The 22,790-nt window shown below is 41.8% G+C and overlaps 2 pseudogenes; one reads left to right on the plus strand and one right to left on the minus strand.

Annotated features, from left to right (window-relative positions):
- Nucleotides 1-1,318: 1,318 nt before the first annotated feature.
- LOC147431614 (large ribosomal subunit protein eL19z-like) lies at nt 1,319-6,472 on the minus strand (annotated as a pseudogene).
- Nucleotides 6,473-7,198: 726 nt separating this feature from the next.
- LOC147431615 (small ribosomal subunit protein uS15 pseudogene) lies at nt 7,199-7,807 on the plus strand (annotated as a pseudogene).
- The last annotated feature ends 14,983 nt before the right edge of the window (nt 7,808-22,790 follow it).

A 22,790-nucleotide genomic window follows, 5' to 3' on the forward strand; every position in this document is an offset into this window, starting at 1 on the left:
ACCCCCCAAGGGAGGTTCATTGAGCAGCACATGGAGAAACATTTTTTACAGCCTTGAAAATGTAAAAGAAAGCCACAGCCACCCTTTAGATGTTTTTCAAAAATAAAAGTGGTATGCCTTGAAATTGAGGGCTGGAGTGAAATGGCCTCCCAAAAACTGTAGGCTTAAGTATTATAAATTTAGATAGAGTACTAAGGTCTTTTTGACTTTCCACACTCAAGACTCCCTCATATGTCTTTTCATTTTCTACCATCCTAGCACTTACCCTTCACTTTGCATTTTCAATTAAATGTTTTTTAAAAGTTCTCTTTGAGGTGAAGCATAATGTGATACACGGAAGGTCTCTCCTTCCTTGAAGTTTATAAGTTGCTTCATATATAGTATAGATGGTAGTCTAGCACTGTCCTCTTGCAAGATGGTGTGGCCCAAGCATCTATCCCTAGCACACCATAAGGTAACCCCCTAGAAGGGGTAACTGGGAGGTTGGTTGTGCTACAACAAACAACATTGCGCCACATTGAGACAATTGTGTTAGCTAGGAAAGGTAAATCTCAAGGTCCCTGATCATTGAAAAATTTGGTTTTGAAGGAATCATAGGAAACTCACAATAGATGAGGCAAGAAGATATAAACAAAACCCTTTTAAAAATCTCTGTGAAAGAGACGCGAACTCTTTCACGTACGGGCAGGGACCAGTGTTGGAAAAAAACTTTGTTCTGAAAACTTGACAAACCTACCTATGAGACTAAATTTGAAGGTTTTTACACCATATGACGCTAAATTTCTCTAAATTTTGTAGGTTTTCTCACATTCAAGTATAAAATTTAGAGATAAATCGCAAAATTTGCAGATGTGATTACACTGAACCTAGGTTTTCTTTTTCAACCCCTCCCCCTCTCTTTCTCTCTCCTCGCTCTCTCTCAATCTCTTTAAAAAAAAAGTCTCTAAAAGAGCTCGCGCCAGCGTGGATGGGCAGAGGTAACAAAAGGAGACCTCCGGAGAGGCGCGCAACTGCTAAATCGCACTTCTCTCTCTCCTTGTCGGCTAGATCTTTAGGGTCTCTTGGGATAGTTTTTAACGAAGTTAAAAATCTCTTCTTCTTCTTCTTTCTCCCTTAAAAAAAAACATAAAAGACATAGTAACAATCTCAGCAACAATAACAAATAGTCAAAGAAAGAGATGGGGGAAAATTGCAAAATGCAAACCCTTTTAGGCTTTTAATAGTCATGCTTTCAAGAGTAAATCAAAAACTGTATTTCATTACACAAGCTCAAAGGTCGAAGGTTTCTATTTAAGTACTATCGAGTCATAGCTCTTAACTAAATCTTGCTATGCCGCTCACTTCTTGGACTTGTTGGTGGCCTTAGGGGTAGCTGTAGGGATGCTTCAGTGTTGAGAGAGAAGGAGAGAGCACAGAAGTAGAACCCCAAAGTGTGTAGAATACACACATGAGATGATGTATATATAGAGGGGACCTGGGTGCCATATATAGAGAAGCCATATATTGAGTAGCTTCACATATAAGCTCAACACCCCCGCTCAAATAAGGGTCCCTAACTGTGGATGAAAAAACCCTTGGGGGATCAAGGGAAAAACCCACAGCTCTATATACACCCACCATTATATTCTAAAAATCATTGAATATACAAATGTTTACGAGGAGCTACATCACTCCTTTTACAATGAATGTTTTATGAGGAGTTACATTACTCCTATCAAATACAATAATGAATACAAAGGTTCAATAAAGAGGTGTAAAAGCTATCGATTAGCTTGTAATCAAAAGTGTCTCCGTGAATCTGCTATGTAGCTTGTCATCAATATCGCATCACCAAACATGTCTTCATGTTGTCATCAATATGGCATCACCAAACATATCTTCATAAATCTTTTATTGTCACCAAGTTTGTCTTCATAAAATCAATTCTTTGATCAATCCTACATAGATCATAGACTCCAAAAAAAACATGTCATGAAAATTATTAGCATCGTTAATGAAATAATTACGTTCACAATGCCATAAGAGATGGTTCGCGACGCCACTCTTTTGACGACATATATACGCACGACAACATATGGTACATAAAGTATAAACGTAAAAGTACAAAATGTGTGATTACGTGATACAAATGATATGTGTATATACTACATAAAACAACATTTATCAATGTAGTGATCAATGAATACCATCAAAGTATTAACAAAATATCATCATTATATCAATAAAAATGAATAAATGATCATAGTATCAACGAAAAGCATCATGATATCACCGAGAATAATCACAACATCATGGCATCACCGAGAATAACCATGGTATCAACCAAACATCATCATGGCATCACCGAGAATAACCATGGTATCAACGAAACAATATCATGGTATCACCGAGAATAACCATGGTATCAACAGAACATCATCATGGTATCAACAAAAATCACCATGGAATCAACGAAATATCATCATGGAATCACCGAGAATAACCATGGTATCAACGAAATATCATCATGGCACCACCGAGAATAACCATGGTATCAATGACATATCATCATGGTATCAACGAAAATCACCATGACCAAAGTATTAACAAAACATCATCATGGTACCATCAAAATCACTATGGTATCAATGAGAAATTATCAATAAAACGACGTAAACTATATCTCTAAAAGAATAATTATACGAGAATCAATGAACGAGTATATCATATAACAAAAGATCATGTACCAACAGTAGCTCGATAGAATTTGGACGATCATCAACGGCTCGACTGAATCGGAACGATGTGTAACTGGCTTCTGCAGCAAAGTTACGTCAGTAACAAATATATGATTGATGAAGAAAAATATAATTGAGAAGTTTTCAATTATGAGAAAAATAAAAATCAAAAAGTAAAATTTTGATTTTCAAACATATTCGCAGTCCGAGACGATAACCCAAAATCGGTGCAGAATTTAGAGAAACTTTCTTCTGCAAAGTTATAGACCACATCGATTCCGGACTCCCATAGCGGGTAGTTTCTTCTGCAAAGTTGTAGAATACATCGATTCCGGTCTCTCACGCGAGTAGTTTCTGCAAAATCGTTTTCAATAAGCAGAAAAAAAAAAAACAAAAAAACGGAAATTGCTTTTTATGTATGTACGCAGTCCGCGAATGATAACTCAAAATCGGTGCAGAATTTGAAAACAGTTCCTTCTGCAAAGTTGTAGACCACATCGATTCCGATCGCCTTCACGGGTAGTTTCTGCAAAATCGTTTTCAATTAGCAGAAAAATCAAAAAACAAAAAGCAAAAGTTGCTTTTCAGGTATATACGCAGTCCGCGAACGATAACTCAAAATCTGTGCAGAATTTGAAAACACTTCCTTCTGCAAAGTTGTAGACCACATCGATTCCGGTCTCTTTAGCGGGTAATTTCTGCAAAATCGTTTCCAATTAGCACAAAAATCAAAAACAAAAAGCGGAAGTTGCTTTTCAGGTATGTACGCAGTCCGCGAACGATAACTCAAAATCGGTGCAGAATTTGAAAAATCTTCCTTCTGCAAAGTTGTAGACCACATCGATTCCGGTCTCTTGATTGGGTAGTTTCTGCAAAATCGTTTCCAATTAGCACAAAAATCAAAAACAAAACGCGAAAGCTGTTTTTCAGGTATGTACGCAGTCCGTGAACGATAACTCAAAATCGGTGCAGAATTTGAAAAAACTTCCTTCTGCAAAGTTGTAGACCACATCGATTCCGGTCTCTTGCTTGAGTAGTTTCTGCAAAATCGTTTCCAATTAGCACAAAAATCAAAAACAAAACGCGAAAGCTGTTTTTCAGGTATGTACGCAGTCCGTGAACGATAACTCAAAATCGGTGCAGAATTTGAAAAAACTTCCTTCTGCAAAGTTGTAGACCACATCGATTCCGATCCCATGCAGGGATTAGTTTCTGCAAAATCGATTTTTATCAGGAGAGAAATCGAAAACAAAAACGTAGTGCTCTGATACCATGTTGAGAGAGAAGGAGAGAGCACAGAAGTAGAACCCCAAAGTGTGTAGAATACACACATGAGATGATGTATATATAGAGGGGACCTGGGTGCCATATATAGAGAAGCCATATATTGAGTAGCTTCACATATAAGCTCAACAGTTGAGAGAGAAGGAGAGAGCACAGAAGTAGAACCCCAAAGTGTGTAGAATACACACATGAGATGATGTATATATAGATGGGACCTGGGTGCCATATATAGAGAAGCCATATATTGAGTAGCTTCACATATAAGCTCAACATTCAGTACTCAATACCTGTGCCAAGCGCTCTTCCCTCCTGACATTTTTCGCTCCCTGATAGCTTTTCCCTTAACTCTATGGGTTTCAAACTGATTAGACAGTGTCTTTTCATGAGCCTTCTCAACTTTAAACTTGTGAATACTCTCCATGAGCACACGCTTATCTTTTAACATGTTACCCTTGACCTTCATATACATACCATGGTACATATGCTTGTCAATCTTCTTAGCCTCCCAGTACTTTCTTAGCGACCGACGAAGCACTCGCATCCGCCTCAACCAAAGAACTTTAGAGGGTAGTGTGGCCTCCCTAGTACCCTCTTACCATATCCTGAATGACGGCCTTTCCTTTTAGCCTCCAAAGCACGCTTTGCTCTTGTCCGCGAGTGTATCTTGGTCGGTTTTCGAATCACAAAGACATCTTTGAACAACTTTCTGATATTTTTCCCTAAATTGGCCATATGAGAGATTTCGTTGACCTCATTGGGATCAAGCCAGACATTGATACCCACCTCTGCACGATAAAACCACCAAGAAGAGTAGCACTCTTAGCAACTCCATGTGAGCATTCGACCAACCTGGGCCTCCTTTCTCCTTGCACCTCGCATGGAGCAGGCCTCCGAGCAGAGTGCTCCCTCGCAGCTCTTGCTTATGTCACCAACAAGCTAAGTGCAATTTGATAACAAGGCCAATAGTGAAGGTCTAAAATGGCCTCTCTATACACGTGAAACTCAAGGCTAATAAATAGAAAAGGCACATCTTATATATCTATATTAAAATGAGAGGGTATGTTGCCATGTGGCAGCAAATACCTGCAAGGGCTGCAACCAGCTCCTGACAGCCATAGAGGTGGAATCGAGTGAGCAGCCCGCGTGGAATCCAATGAGCAGTGCTTGGGCAGCGATCGCGCCAGGCCGTGGGCAAGAAGACCACTACCTGAACACTCACAAATGGCTTGTTACGTGGGCATTGGAGCGCAACAGTGGCAAGGTTTCTTGAGGTAATCATTCGTAAATTGCGGATGCGCACATGGTAGTCAGGAGCGAACCCCCATACATAAAGAGCTCAGATGCTTCAAATTCCTCCAACTCCCTGTGCTCCATTCAGGATCTCTCCAATTGATTGATGCCCCAACCCATGGCTCGCAAACGCTTAAGCCTTATAAGGAATGCAGCTAACACACCTTCTCCATGGTGCCTTTTTCTTAGACGCGGCCATTGAATCCTGCCACTACGCTCAAGACGTCCAACAACACTACAAATAGCGGGCCAACAATCAGATTGCTGTCATGGCCACTATCTGAGCCGCTCAGCTCAGTGCCATGGAAGCTATTGGCAGTCGTCACGACGGCAAGTGCGTCAAGTTATCCATGGCCGCTTGCCAAGTTTACTGATTGCTAAGCGGGCCCTAAGCCTGTGCGCGCACTAAAAAGTGTGTGTTTGTGTGATCAAGCCTGCAGTTCCGGCTACACCCTCAGCCGGCTCTAGATAATTATTGGCTTGGTAGCCAACGTGTAGGTGGGCGAAATCGGCTGCGGCGGCCGATCACGGCACTTTTTGAGGGCGCAATAGAGCTCATTGCACTATCATGCACCAGCTGCAAGATCTCTGTATGCAGCGTAACGGTATCGTGTTCGTCCACAGAGGCCGACGTCCTAAGCTCGACCCTGCGTGTGCATGCCCTGTTTACCAGTTTTGATCAACTGCTGGCAGCCGGTTCGCTCTGATTAGCAACCGGCTCGGCTGGCTTCGTCACGATGGCAAGCAAGCCGATACTGGCAGTGCTGCTCAGCCAGGTTGACAGCAAGCAACCAGGATAGAGAAGTGATCAAGCCTATAGTTTCACCTACGCCGTTAGCCAGCTCCCTTTCTCTAGCAACATTGTGGGCTATCCTGATTGTGTTGCTGATCACCCTCCTCCAGTGCCCACTCTCACGAAACCCTAATGCGACGAAGGGTACGGTCTTTTTCTTCTTCTTCTCCTCCCTCTCACGAAACAAGCTCACATACCATTTCCTTCTAGGCTTGCCTATCGATAGCCTCCTCACTTCCGCATCCATAGCGATCTCCTCTCGGCACAACTCGCTCCATTCCAACGCCAGTTGACCAGCATCCAGTCGGGATGCTACTGGAGCCCACGACCAGTCTAGCGCTACTCCTCCATCACCGCCACCGGACTTCATATCTTTCAGCTCATACATTACAATCATGGGCACTTATACGCCCTTATGCCAATATATCTCCACCACCCAATAGTATCTTTTCTACTGATCGAAGCGGCACTACCTTGAAAGATGAGTGTCCTGCTAAAACTGTTGTAGGTGGAGCACCCATCCACGCCGTCCCCCACTCATCTTCGCTCGCCGTCCCCCACTCATCTTCCCTCGCAGTCCCCCACTCATCTTCCCTCGCCCTGTAAACATAGAGATTCATGCTAAGGTGGATGCTTAAGAAGAAAAATTCTCCCGTGGCAAGGAACTGAAGGATGACGTTATCATGCCCAAGGTTGCAGCGCCAACTATCTTATGCCGAAAGCCCTGCGCAAGCATCAATTTCCTGGTTGAAGAGTTACAGACTTGTAATTGCGAGAGAGGACCTGGGATGAAGGCCTGCAGCTGCAAGAGGTCCCGGCGAATGAAGTTGCCATTGTGGATGTTCCGACCGCTCCATGCATGTTGATTAGTAGTAGGGCTCCAGCACTAGCCGGACGCGCAATTCTGGTCCTTTGAAAACATGCGCAGGGCCAATCTGCAAGGTAATGATGATGGCGATGCGACATGCCTCTCTCTCTTAGTAAAAATAAACTCTGTGAAAGAGCGCGTGCCGGCGCGTGCTCTTTGATAGAGTTTCTTTTTCACTAAGAGAGAGAGTTTTTTGACTGAGTGAGTGAGAGAGAGAGAGAGAGAGAGAGTTTTGCACCGGGTGATTTTTGTTGCAGGTAGAGTTTCTATCGCCCCTGCCGGCCTGCTTCAACAAGCTTGCCCATCATGGGGCGTATACACAGTCGCGGGAAGGGTATGTCCTCATCTGCCCTACCATACAAGAGGACTTCCCCTAGCTGGCTGAAGATCTCCAATCAAGAGGTTGAGGATCATATCTGCAAGCTTGCGAAGAAGGGTTTAACTCCATCTCAAATTGGTGTTATTTTGAGAGACTCTCATGGAATTGGCCAGGTTAAGAGTGTAACTGGTAGCAAGGTCCTGCGAATTCTGAAAGGGCACGGTTTGGGCCCTGAGATCCCTGAAGATTTGTACCATTCGATAAAAAAGGTGGTTGCAGTGAGAGCATCTGGAGAGGAATCACAAGGATACGGACTCTAAATTTAGGTTGATTCTGGTTGAGATCCGAGTTCATAGGTTGGCTCGCTACTACAAGAAAACAAAGAAGCTTCCTCCCAACTGGAAATATGAGAGTGCTACAGCAAGTACGCTTGTTGCTTAGGAACAAGCTAGGAGCTCTTCTTGGCCTTTTAGGAGTTGATGTTCTCAAGGCACAACAAAGAGATTGAGCCTTTTTGCTGCTCTTTGAGACACGACAGATGACAGATGATTGTTGTAACTGAGCTGTACTCTTTTGACACGTAAACAGAATTTTCTTTTGTGTTATGATTTCTGCGGCTACAATCTTCCACAGAATGTGGAGTTGAAAGCCCAAATTTCTCAAAAACAAAAGAGAGAGAGAAAGAGAGAGAGAGAGAGAGAGAGAGACCCAAAGTTGTACTGAGAAATCGCCATGATGCTATCATGCTGTTGGCGATGCAGACGGCAGAGGGCAAAGAAACAAACGTCAAAGTGGACATGAGGGTAGAAAAGCTTATGATGGTTATAATTAAGCCTACGGCTTTAGTGCACTTATAGCTGCTTGCACTTTTAGCAGAGTGTGTGAGGGGATTACTGGCAAACAGCTCAATGTTGAGGGAAAGGCATTGGGGAATATTGCCACTAGTGCAAGTAATGGTCTGATTAGCCTTTGGCTTTAGTCACACCCTTGTCTCAGCTTTGTTGATAACGTATTTGAAAATCTCATAAGGCAAGCATTTCGGAACGATTTGCAGACAAACAGAAACATCTCTCATGAGGACGCAGAGTACGGTGTTTGCAAGAGTTGGTTAATGTGACGTAGCTCCAAGGAGATGCAACAACATTGCAGCGGAAGTGGAGTAGTAAGTCATGCAGGTGCAATTAGGAAGCGAGAGCTAATTGGCCATCCGATATTGGAAGAAGCAGGAGGCATGAACAACAGCTTCCACTATGAGTAGCTTCCACAAATATGATATGATTCTTGTAGCCGCCAATATCTCAACCGACTACAAGTAGTAGTACTAGCACCAACGTGCAACATTTTAAGAGCATGATAATTCATTGCTTATAAGATATGATGCTAATCACTACACTGCAAAATTGCAAAAAACTCTCTTATAGAAGATCTTCCCACAATCAATCGGCCACAGAGCGTATGATAAGGCCTATGATAGAATTGAATGGGAGTTCATACTTCAAAGTCTATATGATATGGGTTTGGACAGATTCTTTTTCACATTCTTTTTGGGAATGCATCAGCTAGAATTTCAGCTAATGGTACTCTTACAGATGTTTTTCCATTTCATAAATCCATAAGACAAGGGTGCACACTTTCTCCTTTGCTCTATGCTATCTCATCTGATGCCTTGGATTGGCGTGTTAAAGATGTTATGCGGTAGGAAAAACTCACTGTCATAGACATACCTGGCTCTATGAAGCAATTGTGCGTCCAAAAGTTTGTTGATCATACCAAAGCAATTGTGAGGAATGATGTACATGCAATGGAGAATTTTAGGGATTGCCTCATTGTCTTGCAAGTGGATCGATTATTAACCATGCTAAAACTCTCGTTTGATGGGGATGTCTGCTTTGTCGAAGCCAATTTTCACCAGAAGACTTAAACTGCTCCGTGGGGAGAAAAAACATGCCCATGTTTCCTGTTGACTGGTGTTTTAGGTCGAGCAATTATCTGATGGTTTATAGTTTAGCTTCTTTTCTATGTGCCATACGTATGACACGCTAGTTATCAGCATTGATGGAGTCATGCTATAAATATCCACTTTCTAGTAAGACAATTTAAATGATTGAAAGATCAAGACTAATTAAAATTGTGAGTGGAGATCTAAATACTGAAATAGTTAATAGGAGTTTTGGTTATGACCTGAAAAGCTGTAATGGTATTCCAAGGATCTTCTATCCTCTTGACTGAGAGAGTGTCACGGGAACCGAATAATAGAGATCGATAGAAAAAGATAGAGAAAGAGATCTTTGTATTGATGAATCTTTGTAGAGTTTTGATACAACAGAGGAGAAAAATATATGGGCGCACTCCGTTGTACGGAGCTCGAACCTCCCGACCACCCCCGAGCTTCAGTTCGCTTGCATGCAGCGTCTCACTCGCACTCGCACTCGCACTCTCACTCTCACTCTCACTCGCACTCGCACTCGCACTCGGAGAAGAGAGAATGGTGAATGATCCCCAAACGCACCACCCGTCGTGCTTTTATCCTTCTTTTCCTCGAAAAGCCTGCACGATTTTCGTACCAAATATACCTGCGAGAATAATATAAGAACGTGATCGCTAAGCGATCCGTAAAGGTTAGATTTCTATCATGACACTTTGCACAGATCCTGTTTCACACATTGATTTCTGCATCGCCTACAAAATAGCCAAAAGAACATACTCGTGCAACCAATTCAACATGATAATCAAAGTAAAAAAACATAATTATATACCTTCATAATCTCAATTGTCATACTCTACCATGAAGAAACAATCCACTTCATGGTTGATAGCAGGGAGAACTGTATGATGTTGTATGTCTGTCTGTCCTTGTGTACACTACACTGCTGCTGTCTTTTGTTTGTTTTCATCATAACTTTTACAAACAAACTCAGAACAGAGCAATCCAGGTACTCAAAACGACGGGAATAGGTCTAGTCTACAAGGTTACGCGAACAGAATTGCGAAAAACATCTCTGTTTGGCTAAAAACGCAACTTTTAGGTCGCGACTCATAAAAGCTCTATTTTTGGATCTCCACTACTTTTTCCACTTATTTTAAGTCTACCCATGCATTTTAAGCGAAAACACATAAATATAAAATATTGATATTAATAAAAATCTCAATTTTACTGTTCATAGACAGACTATCTGTTATTCATTAATCTTTATCAAATCCGTCTTTAGTGTATTATTTAAAAATATATATATATATGTTCTCTCTTAATATCTCAACTCATTCGTATAAGCTCTATTTAATAGACTATTCAACAATCTTTCAAATCGTACTAACGAAAGATATGCCCTGCTACATTCTTTTCGACTTTAAGAACTTCAAAAACTAATCCTATTACATTCTCCCCTTATCAAAATTAACTCTGTCCTCAGAGTTGGTCTAAAGAGAGGAAAATTCTGTTTGCAAAACACTAAGATCAATCCATGATGCATCCTCTATTGGATAGTTCTGCCACTTAACCAAATTTTTCACAATGTCTCTATTTCTCAGATGTTTAAAACGCCTATCTAGTACTAAGTCTGGTTCTATAGTCAATGGTCCGTCATCTTTCAACTTAGAGTTGTCCTCTAAAACATGATGCACATTAGGAACATACTTTTTCAATAAACTCACATAGAATACAAAATGCACTTTAACATGAGAAGGCAATTCCAAGTTGTAACCTAATGAACCAATGCACTTCAAAATTTTAAATGGACCAACAAATCGTGGAGACAATCTTCTATCATTTCCAAGAATCAAACGAGACTTCTCAGGAATAACCTTTAAAAAACCATATCACCAGTTTCATACTCCCCAACATGATGTTTCTTGTCATAATACAATTTATGTCTCTTTTGAGATTCTCTAATATTCTCCCTGATTTTGGCCAACTCGCTATCCATTTTCTCAAGCATCTCACGTGACAGTTCTACCTTATTCCTGGAATTAAGAAAATGAATAGGTGTAGGATAGTTATAGCCATACATTGCCTCAAACGGAGTCATCCTAATAGATGAATGATATGAACTGTTATATGCAAATTCAACCACCAAAGGCAGATATTCATTCCAATTAGATTGGTTTTCATTGACATACATTTGTAACATATCTTCTAGAATACGATTCACTCTCTCCGTTTCCCCATCTGTTTGAGGATGAAAAGCAGTAGACATGCGTAACTGGGTACCTATAGAGTCAAAAGTCGCTCTCCAGAAATGAGAAGTGAAATTAGAATCTCTGTCAGACACTATGCTCTTGGGCATGCCATGCAAAGGAAATATCTCTTTTATAAACAAGTATGCAATGGTCAATGCAGTATAAGTTATTTTTACAGGAAAGAAGTGAGCTTGTGTTGTGAGTCTATCTACCACCAGAAAGATCGAATCATACCCTCCACGAGTGGTAGGAAGTCTAATGATAAAGTCCATGGATATACACTCCCACTTCTGTAAAGGAATGTCTAAGGGTTGAAGGTCACCAAGTATCCTCTTATGTTCAATCTTAACTTGTTGACATTGAAAGCATTCATGCACATAATTCTTAACATCCAATTTCATACGCGGAAAAAGAATGAACTTTTAATCTTTTCATGTGTCTTATTCAATCCAGGATGACCAGAAAAAGTTGAATTATGACACTCATGCAAAATTTGACTCTTGAAAGCAGAATTTGTAGGAATACACAAGCGGTCATAATAATACAGATTTTCCTTATACAAGTGATATCTGTTCTCATACCTCTCACCAATATTCTCACGCAAGAATTTCAAAATAGGCATATAAAAAGAATCATTTTCAATCTCAGCATGCATATCATCAATCAAATTGGATCGCACAACAGTCAACAAATTACCCATGGACGTACGACTCAATGCATCTGCAACTTTATTTTCTTTTTCACACAAATACTTCAAATCAAAGTCATACTCAGCCAGCAATTCAATCCATCTTCTTTGTCTGTTATTTAACAATGGCTGAGTGAAAAAATACTTCAAGTTTTGATGATCAGTACGCAATTCAAATTTTACACCAAGCAAGAGATGACGCTAATGCTTCAATGCATGAACAACAGCAAGTAATTCTAGATCATGTGTTGCATAGTTCAATTCATGTCGTCTTAATTTCCTAAACTCATATGCAACCACTCTTCCTTCTTGTGTCAAAACACAACCTAATTGTTAACCACTAGAGTCACAGGACACAACAAATGGTTTGCCCATCTCAGGAACTTTTAAAACATAATTTTCCGCTATTTTAGCCTTCAAGGTCTCAAAAGCAGTCTCACAGCTAGATGTCCACACAAAACCCTTGTCTTTCTTGGTCAATTCGGTCAAAAGACTTGCTATCTTAGAGAAATCTTTAATGTGTGCTCTCTCATATTGTGCTAGACCCATAAAGCTTCTTACATCTCTTACTAACATAGTCTTAACTTTATCAAGATCAATGTGAATCCCCTCTTTAGAAATCACTCTTCCCAAATACACAATCTGATCCTTTGCAAAAGAATACTTACTTGCTTTGGCATACAATTTATGTTCACGCAAAACCTCAAATGTTTTCTTTAAGTGCAATGCATTATCTTCTTCATTCGTAGAATACACAAAAATATTATCCAAGAATACCAGAATGAAGTCATCAAGATACGGGTGAAAAATATTACTCATTAAGCACATGAAAGTTGTTGGTGCATTAGTCAAACCAAAAGCAAGAACTCTAAATTCATAATGTCCATAACGTGTACGAAAAGAAATCTTTGGAATGTCCTCGACCTTAATGCGGATTTAATGGTAGCCAGAACGAAGATCAACCTTTGAAAATATTGTAGCACCACTCAAATGACTAATCAATTCATCTATGTGAGGAAGAGGATATTTGTTCTTAATGGTCTTTTTGTTTAATCCCCTATAGTCGATGCATAACCTATATGTACCATCCTTTTTCTTTTGGAATAACACAGGACTACCCCAAGGAGATACACTAGGTTTAATGAAACCCTTTTTCAAAAGATCATCAAGTTTTATCTTGAGCTCTTTAAGCTCATCAATATTGAACCTGCATGGAGATCTGGAATAAGGTGTCGCTCCTGGATATAGATCTATGGCATGGTCTACCGCTCTAGGCGGAGGTATACCAGGAAGATCGTCCGGAACACATCCTTAACTTCATGTAAGAGATCCTCTATAAATTCTCGATTTGTCTCTTTATGTTTATCCCCAGATTCTCTTTAATCTCATTAGCAAACACAAGCAACGTCTCACACAAGCAAACACAAGCAACGTCTCACACTCTTATCTAAGTCACCTTATCAATTCCATTGCCAAAACTAGATTTAGAATCTCTTTCTTTCCACAAAGAGTGTGACTTATCATCATCAAATGATTAAAGATATATTTTTCTTTCTTAACAATCAATCAAAACATGATTTTCAATGATCTAATTGATACCAATGATAACATCATGCATATCAATGTTTATGTTATAGAAATCATCTTTATGATTTCGACTCTTCAAAGAAAAAAAAACAAATTTTCTACTAACTCTTTCGTGGAACTATTATTACCGCTAGTTAAGTCCACAAGTCTTTTAACTTCTCGATTTAATTTCAAGTTTAATTTCTCAATCAATTTAGACGATAAGAAGCAATGAATACTATCCAAATCAATTAAGAAATTCAAATTTTAATCTCAACTTCTACCCATAAATTCGATCTCACAGAAGCTTTCAAAGGACGTATCAAAGACATAAAACATCACAAAGAAGGAGTAGATGACTTACCTTTATCGTACGCATCGCCAAAAGTCTCCAATTGAGCCATCTTGGTATGTATTGTCTTATCGGTCACCTTGCTCGAGCATTCGAAAGTCTCGTGGTCGTGTTCTCGATATTGAAAGTATAATCCCAATCTTTGAGTTCTTCAATCCACGCTTCTAAATATTCGAATATCTTTCTTATGCCATCAAACTCTTTAAGCTTAGCCTTCGTTAAGAATGATTTGGTTGTCGCTTCTCCCATATCGTCATCGTTTCTTTTGGCGGTACCCCATTACCACCACGATGATTATTGTTTCCAGGTGGATTAGCATGGTTTTCACCTTCATGTTGGCCATCAAGGTGTACATAGATATCAAGCTCTCGTGCTGCTTTGCCCCGCAGAGCCTCAACACACACCCGATTTGCAATTTTCAGATCTTCTCATAGTCGCTGAATCAGGTCTTCTTGCTCCTTCATCCTCCTCTCGTATCCTTCCATGTCCAGAATCAACCGCTTGCTCTGATACCAATTGTCACGGGAACCGAATAATAGAGATCGATAGAAAAAGATAGAGAAAGAGATCTTTGTATTGATGAATCTTTGTAGAGTTTTGATACAACAGAGGAGAAAAATATATGGGCGCACTCCGTTGTACGGAGCTCGAACCTCCCGACCACCCCCGAGCTTCAGTTCGCTTGCATGCAGCGTCTCGCTCGCACTCGCACTCGCACTCTCACTCGCACTCGGAGAAGAGAGAATGGTGAATGATCCCCAAACGCACCACCCGTCGTGCTTTTATCCTTCTTTTCCTCGAAAATCCTGCACGATTTTCGTACCAAGTATACCTGCGAGAATAATATAAGAACGTGATCGCTAAGCGATCTGTAAAGGTTAGATTTCTATCATGACACTTTGCACAGATCCTGTTTCACACATTGATTTCTGCATCGCCTACAAAATAGCCAAAAGAACATACTCGTGCAACCAATTCAACATGATAATCAAAGTAAAAAAACATAATTATATACCTTCATAATCTCAATTGTCATACTCTACCATGAAGAAACAATCCACTTCATTGTTGATAGCAGGGAGAACTGTATGATGTTGTATGTCTGTCTGTCCTTGTGTACACTACACTGCTGCTGTCTTCTGTTTGTTTTCATCATAACTTTTACAAACAAACTCAGAACAAAGCAATCCAGATACTCAAAACGACGGGAATAGGTCTAGTCTACAAGGCTGCGCGGACAGAATTACGAAAAACATCTCTGTTTGGTTAAAAACGCAACTTTTAGGTCGCGACTCATAAAAGCTCTATTTTTGGATCTCCACTTATTTTAAGTCTACCCATGCATTTTAAGCGAAAACACATAAATATAAAATATTGATATTAATAAAAATCTCAATTTTACTGTTCATAGACAGACTATCTGTTATTCATTAATCTTTATCAAATCCGTCTTTAGTGTATTATTTAAAAATATATATATATATGTTCTCTCTTAATATATCAACTCATTCGTATAAGCTCTATTTAATAGACTATTCAACAATCTTTCAAATCGTACTAACGAAAGATATGCCCTGCTACATTCTTTTCGACTTTAAGAACTTCAAAAACTAGTCCTATTACACAGAGAGAGAGAGAGAGAGAGAGAGAGAGAGAGAGAGAGAGAGAGAGAGAGAGAGAGAGAGAGAGAGAGAGAGAGAGGATCCTACGAGGAAGTGTGTTAGGAAATAAAACGTAGCTAAATAGATAATTGAGTAGATTGCTTAATGGAGAGAGACAGCTTTACATACACGAGATTATAGAGTAGAGAGAGAGAGAGAGAGAGAGAGAGAGTATACACGATATACGTGGTTCACCCAATGTGGGCTACGTCCACGGGAAAGCAGCCACTCAATGGCTTTAGTACTTCAAAACAAGAAGTAGTTTACAAAGGGATTATCCCCTTAATGGAGCTCCCACCTTGCTTCACTCTCACCACTTGACACTCACCTTGTTGCATCAACTTCACACTATATGAAATGTGTGTAGAAATGGCCTCCTTTTATAGGCCAAAAGGGCTGGCCTCTCTCATGAGAGGCAGCCATGTGTAGCCGCCCTTGTGTAGATAAGTCCAAATCGGACCCTTCAATCCGTCCATGTGTGGCTACCCTTGAGAAGATAAGTCCGCTTTTCAATTCGGCCACCGGCCACTGGCCATTGACTTCTGACCACCGGCTATCGGCCAACCGACGGTTGTTTTTCGACCACTTTCCGGCCGCCGTCCGGCCATAATATTATGGCGAATAGGAATATTCTGGCGAGGGAAAAAAAAGTCTCGGGGGCTTCCGTCCCCGAGCCCCCTAAAGTTGCCCCTGATTTTTGGCCGCCGTGAAAAATTTGGTTTCCGGCGAGTGATTTTCCTTCACGCACAATGGCTTTTTCTCATAATGGGGGCCTTACAAATGTGCTCTTTTACCACAGAAAATTACAAGGGTAACGCAGGCTCCATACTTAACAATCTCCCATTTGGAGACTGATCTCCAAACCAAACGTGTGACTGCTTTCCATTATGGCTTCTTATCCTTGAATGCTGATTGAAGATAAGCAAAAGCTCAACTTCTTCTTGTTGACCACCTTTGTAAACATGTCTGCAGGATTTTCACTTGTATGCACCTTTCCTAGCTTTAGCTGTCCCTCTTCCAAAAGAGTGCGTATGAAGTGATATCTCACGTCAATGTGCTTTGTCCTTGAATGAAAGGCTGAGTTATTTGCAAAATGGATAGCGCTTTGGCTATCACTGTACAAGACACGACTGTCTTGTTTGAATCCAAGCTCTTCTAAGAATCTGTGAAGCCACAGAATTTCTTTGCTTGCCTCCGTCATTGCTACATACTCTGCTTCCGTGCTAGAAAGTGAAACCACTTTCTACAGCGTTGAAGCCCAGCTTACTGCTGTGCCTCCAACCATGAACACATAGCCAGTAGTGCTCCTTCGAGTATCTTTGTCACCTGCCATATTTTCATTAGCATACCCTTCTAGGAAAATATTAGTTCCTCCAAAATACAAAGCATTGGTTGTTGTCCCCTTTAGATACCTAAGTATCCACTTCACAGCTTTCCAATGCTCTTTACCTGGGTTGTCCATGAACCTACTCACAACTCCCACTGCATGTGCAATGTCTGTCTTTGTCCAGACCATAGCATACATTAAAGAACCTACCGCTGCAGCATATGGAACTTTAGACATATAGGCTATCTCCTCTCGTGTCTTTGGACACATATCCTTCGTTAGTTTAAAATGACCAGCCAAAGGTGTAGAAACTGGTTTTCCATTTTGCATTCCAAACCTTTCTAGTACCTTTGACAGGAGCAAAGCGAACCCCGAACCCCCGACGGCCTCTAAAACACCGTAGACCGAATGGCGCGCCTAGAGCCTGTCATGGTAAAGCAAACAGGGGGCACCACCTAGCTTTAGTGGCTAGGACGCAAACAACACACCACCATAACAAATTTTTCATCCAATAGAGATGGATGCTTGGGAGTAATGATGAAGAGGAAGGGAAATGAGATCAAGTGAGAGAGAGAGAGAGAGAGAGAGAGAGAGTGAGGCAGGGGTATGGTGGCTTAGTACTTAGGCACCACAGAAGGATGGCGAGTCCGCACACCCTTCACACATATACAAGCTCACTCCAAACACAAAACTAGGTGGCGATTCCGCACACCTCACATGGGCAAACCATTGCAGGAAAACATACTCACAAAACCTCAAGTTTTATTTAGAGAATAAGGCGATGAAATGGGGAGCATAGGGTAGGGGAATGAGAAGGGAGAGAGTGGTAGAGCACATGGCGGATAGGTGGGAGCTGATGGCGAAGACTCGCACGAGGGTTATGTCGATCATCCTTCATTTAGCTGCCCTTCATCTTCCATAGCCCAGGGGTGTAGAGGTCATGCTCAAGACGAGCATGGTGATTGCGGTGATGGTGATGGTGTGGGTGTGTGTGTGTGCACTAGGCACACACAGTGCATAGTGTACTCTTTGGTGATGTTGTTCGTCTTTAATGTGATGGTGACCCCTCTTTATATAGGGGAGGAGGGGGGAGAAATTCTAGAATTTAGAAATGAAGAAATCATTATCTACATAGGCCATGTGACTGTGGGCCCCACTTGTCTGGCTGTGTGTATATGTGCCAAAACAGCAGTCTCATGAGAGAGAGACTAAGAGAGAGAGATGGGTTGATGAAAAAGGTAAGAGTTGAAATGCAGAATAAAGTAATTACAAGAGGGGAGTGTGTTCAGAGGTGAATCTGTGTGCAGATGTGTGTGAACACAAGAAAAATCAGGTAACCACCGGGTGGGGATAGGTCTGTGGGCACCTTTTTCAGTGAAACTGAGTGTGTGTGAGTGTGGGGGAGGTTATTTAGCTACAAGATAAGAGACATGGCTCCCTTTATAGAGAGAGGGGGGTATTTGGGTCATGGGATATGATAGGAGAGAGAAAGGGGGGGTGGGGTATACTATTTTGGAAGATAGGAGAGGTGGCATGTGAGTTAGAATGTATTATTGGTGAATTAGAATGCATTATTGGTGAGAGGTGGGGTAGCTTGAGGGGAGAGAGAAAGGAGAAAGGACAAGGGGAAGAGAGAGGGGGTTGACCTTTTGAGTGGAGGAGAAGAAAAGGGACACACGGCGGGGCAACAGTGAAGAAAAAGGAGGCAAGGTGGGGATGGGCTGCCCCGCAGGCATGAGGTGGCCTATTTCACATTTCTCATATATTTACATAATCAAACTTTATTTTTTTCTTAATTTTTTCAATGCCTTATATCACTCCCTCCCTAAGAGGAGGTTTCCATGGTGTGGGGACGAGAGAAGAGGGGTATGGGAGCTTGGCTTGTGAAAAGCCCCCATCATTAGCCCTCCCCTTTTGGCTAGAGGCATTCATGCCTCTAGCTCATATGTTTCTTCTTCCGCTTAGCTATAGGATCCGATATCGAGTTGCCTTCTGAACTAGCCATTTCATTTGGCCATTGGTGAGATTTATGGAATATTCATGAATCTGTAACAGGTCCGGGTCATAGCTTGTTCCTTGGAATAGTGTTGGTTGATTAAAGGGGAAGCCCATGGCTTCCAGAACTTTGTGCCAGTGTCCCCCTGGATCCCAAGTGAAAAATAGGATCATTGTCTGCAGTGTTCGAACAATAAAATTTTCATGCCAAATTGGACCAAATTTGTAACCAGAAGTAGCGAGAGGGGAAATGAGCATCTTGGCTCCTGCAAAGACAGAACTGAAAATTATGATTCCCAAGAGTGTACCAAGAATTCACCATACATGGCCGCCTTGTTGGTGTGGTGAGCTCAAGTTTTCTTCAGAATCCTGCTGACTGCCATGACTAGAAAAAACTGCAAGCATATCATGCTTCTTTTGCGTGTGCTCAAACATGTCAGCTTCCTTTACTGATGCTAATAGCAAGCCACCTACCTTGCGGCTTAAATACAAGCGTAATCCACTTACCTTTCTGCAAAGAGAGGATGCACTATTTGTAAAAAATTGTACTAGATTGCGAATGAGGTCTTCATTCTTGCATTCTATTAGCCTTTTTTCTATCCATGGCTCCTTTGCTCTTATCTCCATGCTGATCTTCTTTCTGTATGTTAGAGCGGCTAGCCATAGACATAGGTCTGATGCATCCCATGCAAACACAATGCTGTGTTGTGGAGGAGTTTGGAACATCCTTAAAAGGTTGGAAACATATTGATCATCAAACTTACTCTGAACACCCTCACATAAACTGGAGGCATTACCCATCTCCAAGTTTATAACGCCCTTCAGTAGACTAGAGGCATTACCCATCTCCAAGTCTATAACACTACACAATAAAGTCTTGCTCGGCTGCCAAGCCTCTAGAGCAATAGCCAACTCCAAACCTTCAGTCATACTTACCTCTTCGTTATGGTCCTCTAGTGAAACTGCCTTGTTGCAAGATTCCTTTAGCTTGCTACACTGTCCTGGGTCCATGCTGGTGCACAGGCTTCCGTTTTCAAAGCCCTCCCCTTTGCTTGATATGTTGTCCACCTTCTGCAAAGCCTTTGTAACAGGCTGGTTTTCCTCTTCTCTTGTATCTTTCATGACCTTTGCATTCTTCTTACTCTGACGAGGCCAAATCAACACTTTACACCTTCTTACCCTTACTGCCCAATGCTGTCGACTGATTGCTTTGGTGCCTATTTCATCCAAGGTTAAAGATGTACTTACATTTGCAACACAATTTTCTTGGCTTACCTCCCCCACCTGGGTAGCATCTTTTGATTCTTTAACCTCTTGTTCCGCTGCTTCAGTCCTTTGAATAAACTTCTCGCTTGATCCTTCTTCGGTTACCTTCATCTTGACCTCTTTTGCAAGACCAATGATTCTTGGTGTGCGGGTACCAATTGATGGTGGGCATAGGATGATTGTAAGTGGTGATTGTGGTGGTGATTGCATTGGTGACTGGCGTCGAATTGGTGTGGCCAGCTGTGGTTGCACCACTGGTGGTGGGATTTGAACAGGTGGGATTGGTTGCCTGAGTGGCGGTGGTCTTGCTCTTCGTGGAGAGATCTGATTCTGTCTCCCCTCTCTATTGAAATTATGCCTCCTCGAGTGTGGGCAGTAGTACATTTCATGGCCATCTTCCCCGTAGTTGTAGCACTGATACTCCTTGTTTTGTCGTCGTGCTCTTCCAGGGTCTTGATCTCTTTCTTGACTCCTCCCTTGCTGTATTAAGTGGATAGACAAACTCTACAGTTGGTCATTAATATGGGCCAACATATCTTGTTGGTCACCTCTTACCCCAAGAGCCGGTGGTGGTGGTGGAATGGTGGTTGTCATAGGTGCTAGTTGACGCGATGTTCCTACTTCTGTTGACTCAGTTTCTTTGGCTTTCATTCATAGCTTCTTGTCCTTAAGGCGAGCAATCTCAACGGCTAACTCGTACGTAGCCGGGAATCTACCTTTCACCTTCTCCTTGAGAAGCAGCCATAAGCCATGCGTGAACCGATCTTTTTTTAGAAAATCGGGTGTAGCTTCCCCCCTTTCCAGTGACTCAACCTACCCCTCCCACAAATCCACAAATTCGGACTCATAGGTGGCATATTCTAAAAGACCCTCCTGCTTCAAGTCTCTCAACTTGTCCCACAACTTTTCTGAAGTGGTATCTCCCCCAAAGCGCCTCTTAAAAGCGGTTTTTAAGGGTTCTCAGTCATCCTTGGTTGCTTGTGGAAGTGCATTGTACCATGATCTAGCTTCTAGCTTCATGAGATGCTTAAAGAGTCTAACCCGGGATTCATCCGTATCTTTGTTGCTCACTACACATGCTACTTCAAAGTCATCTAGGAAGTCTGTTACCAAATCCTCCCCCTTCTTTCCTTTAAATGTTGGAAATGCTACACTTGCCATGATTACTGAGAGAGCTAGAAAGTCACACTGCTTAACTTGCAAAAGTTTTTTATTTCCTTACAAGGAGGCGTGTATACCCTCTTATACTAGGACATAGACTAAAACTTCAAACGGTACATTGCCTTGTACCAAAGGTAAGACAAATGGTTGATCTGATGCCAGAACCTCAAAAAAACGCTCCCCACCCAGCGTGGTGTCAATGACGTGCTGGTAGTGAGCCTTCAAGTCCAATATTACCTTGATTGAGCGTACACGTGTTGGTATGTGTGATCTGTCTTGAGGTAGGTTGTACTGATTCATGTGAAGCTTAGAGGTGCTTAGTCACTGCCCAAGCTTGTGGGAGAGGGTGGAGTTCTTTCCTGAAACAAACTCAGTAGATCCCTAGTTTCTCTCGGTGACTTGAGTTACCCGATTCTCAAAGTAGAATAGTGTTGATTCTCTATTGTGTACAGCTCCTTCCATCTTGTTGTTGTTGGTTGGTTGTAGGTTGCGTACATGGTTTCGACCTTCTCCTTCTTCTTCTTGGCACTCGGCCTATGTATATCCACCGTGTTTGGCGTGTTGGTTCACTCTCCCACTGTAAATCGATTACCGTTACGCCTGGCACTCGAGCTTTGATGGAGATGTGGAGTTCGTCTAGTTGTGCTTGCAGCTCTTCTTCTTCTGTGGTCCAATTAGCAAATCCTGCTAGCCATTCATCCATTCACAATAGTTTAGGGGTTTCAGTCTTGTAAACTGAAGGGTTTCATGAAAATATCCTCAGTGGGGGCACCAAATAACGGGAGCAAAGCGAACCCCGAACCCCCGACGGCCTCTAAAACACCGGGGACCAAATGGCGCGCCTCGAGCCTGTCATGGTAAAGCAAATAGGGGGCACCACCTAGCTTTAGCGGCTAGGACGCAAACAACACACCACCATAGCAAAGTTTTCATCCAATAGAGATGGATGCTTGGGAGTAATGATGAAGAGGAAGGGGAATGAGATCAAGAGAGAGAGAGAGAGAGAGAGAGAGAGAGAGAGAGAGAGAGAGAGAGAGAGAGAGAGAGTGAGGGAGGGGTATGGCGGCTTAGTACTTAGGCACCATAGAAGGATGGCGAGTCCGCACACCCTTCACACATATACAAGCTCACTCCAAACACAAGACTAGGTGGCGATTCCGCACACCTCACATGGGCAAAACATTGCACGAAAACATACTCACAAAACCTCAAGTTTTATTTAGAGAATAAGGTGATGAAATGGGGAGCATAGGGTAGGGGAATGAGAAGGGAGAGAGTGGTAGAGCACATGACCGATAGGTGGGAGCTGATGGCGAAGACTCGCACG

This window comes from Adiantum capillus-veneris, chromosome 21 (assembly GCF_014529385.1).
Source record: "Adiantum capillus-veneris isolate H3 chromosome 21, ASM1452938v2, whole genome shotgun sequence".
Taxonomy (NCBI): Eukaryota; Viridiplantae; Streptophyta; class Polypodiopsida; order Polypodiales; family Pteridaceae; genus Adiantum; species Adiantum capillus-veneris.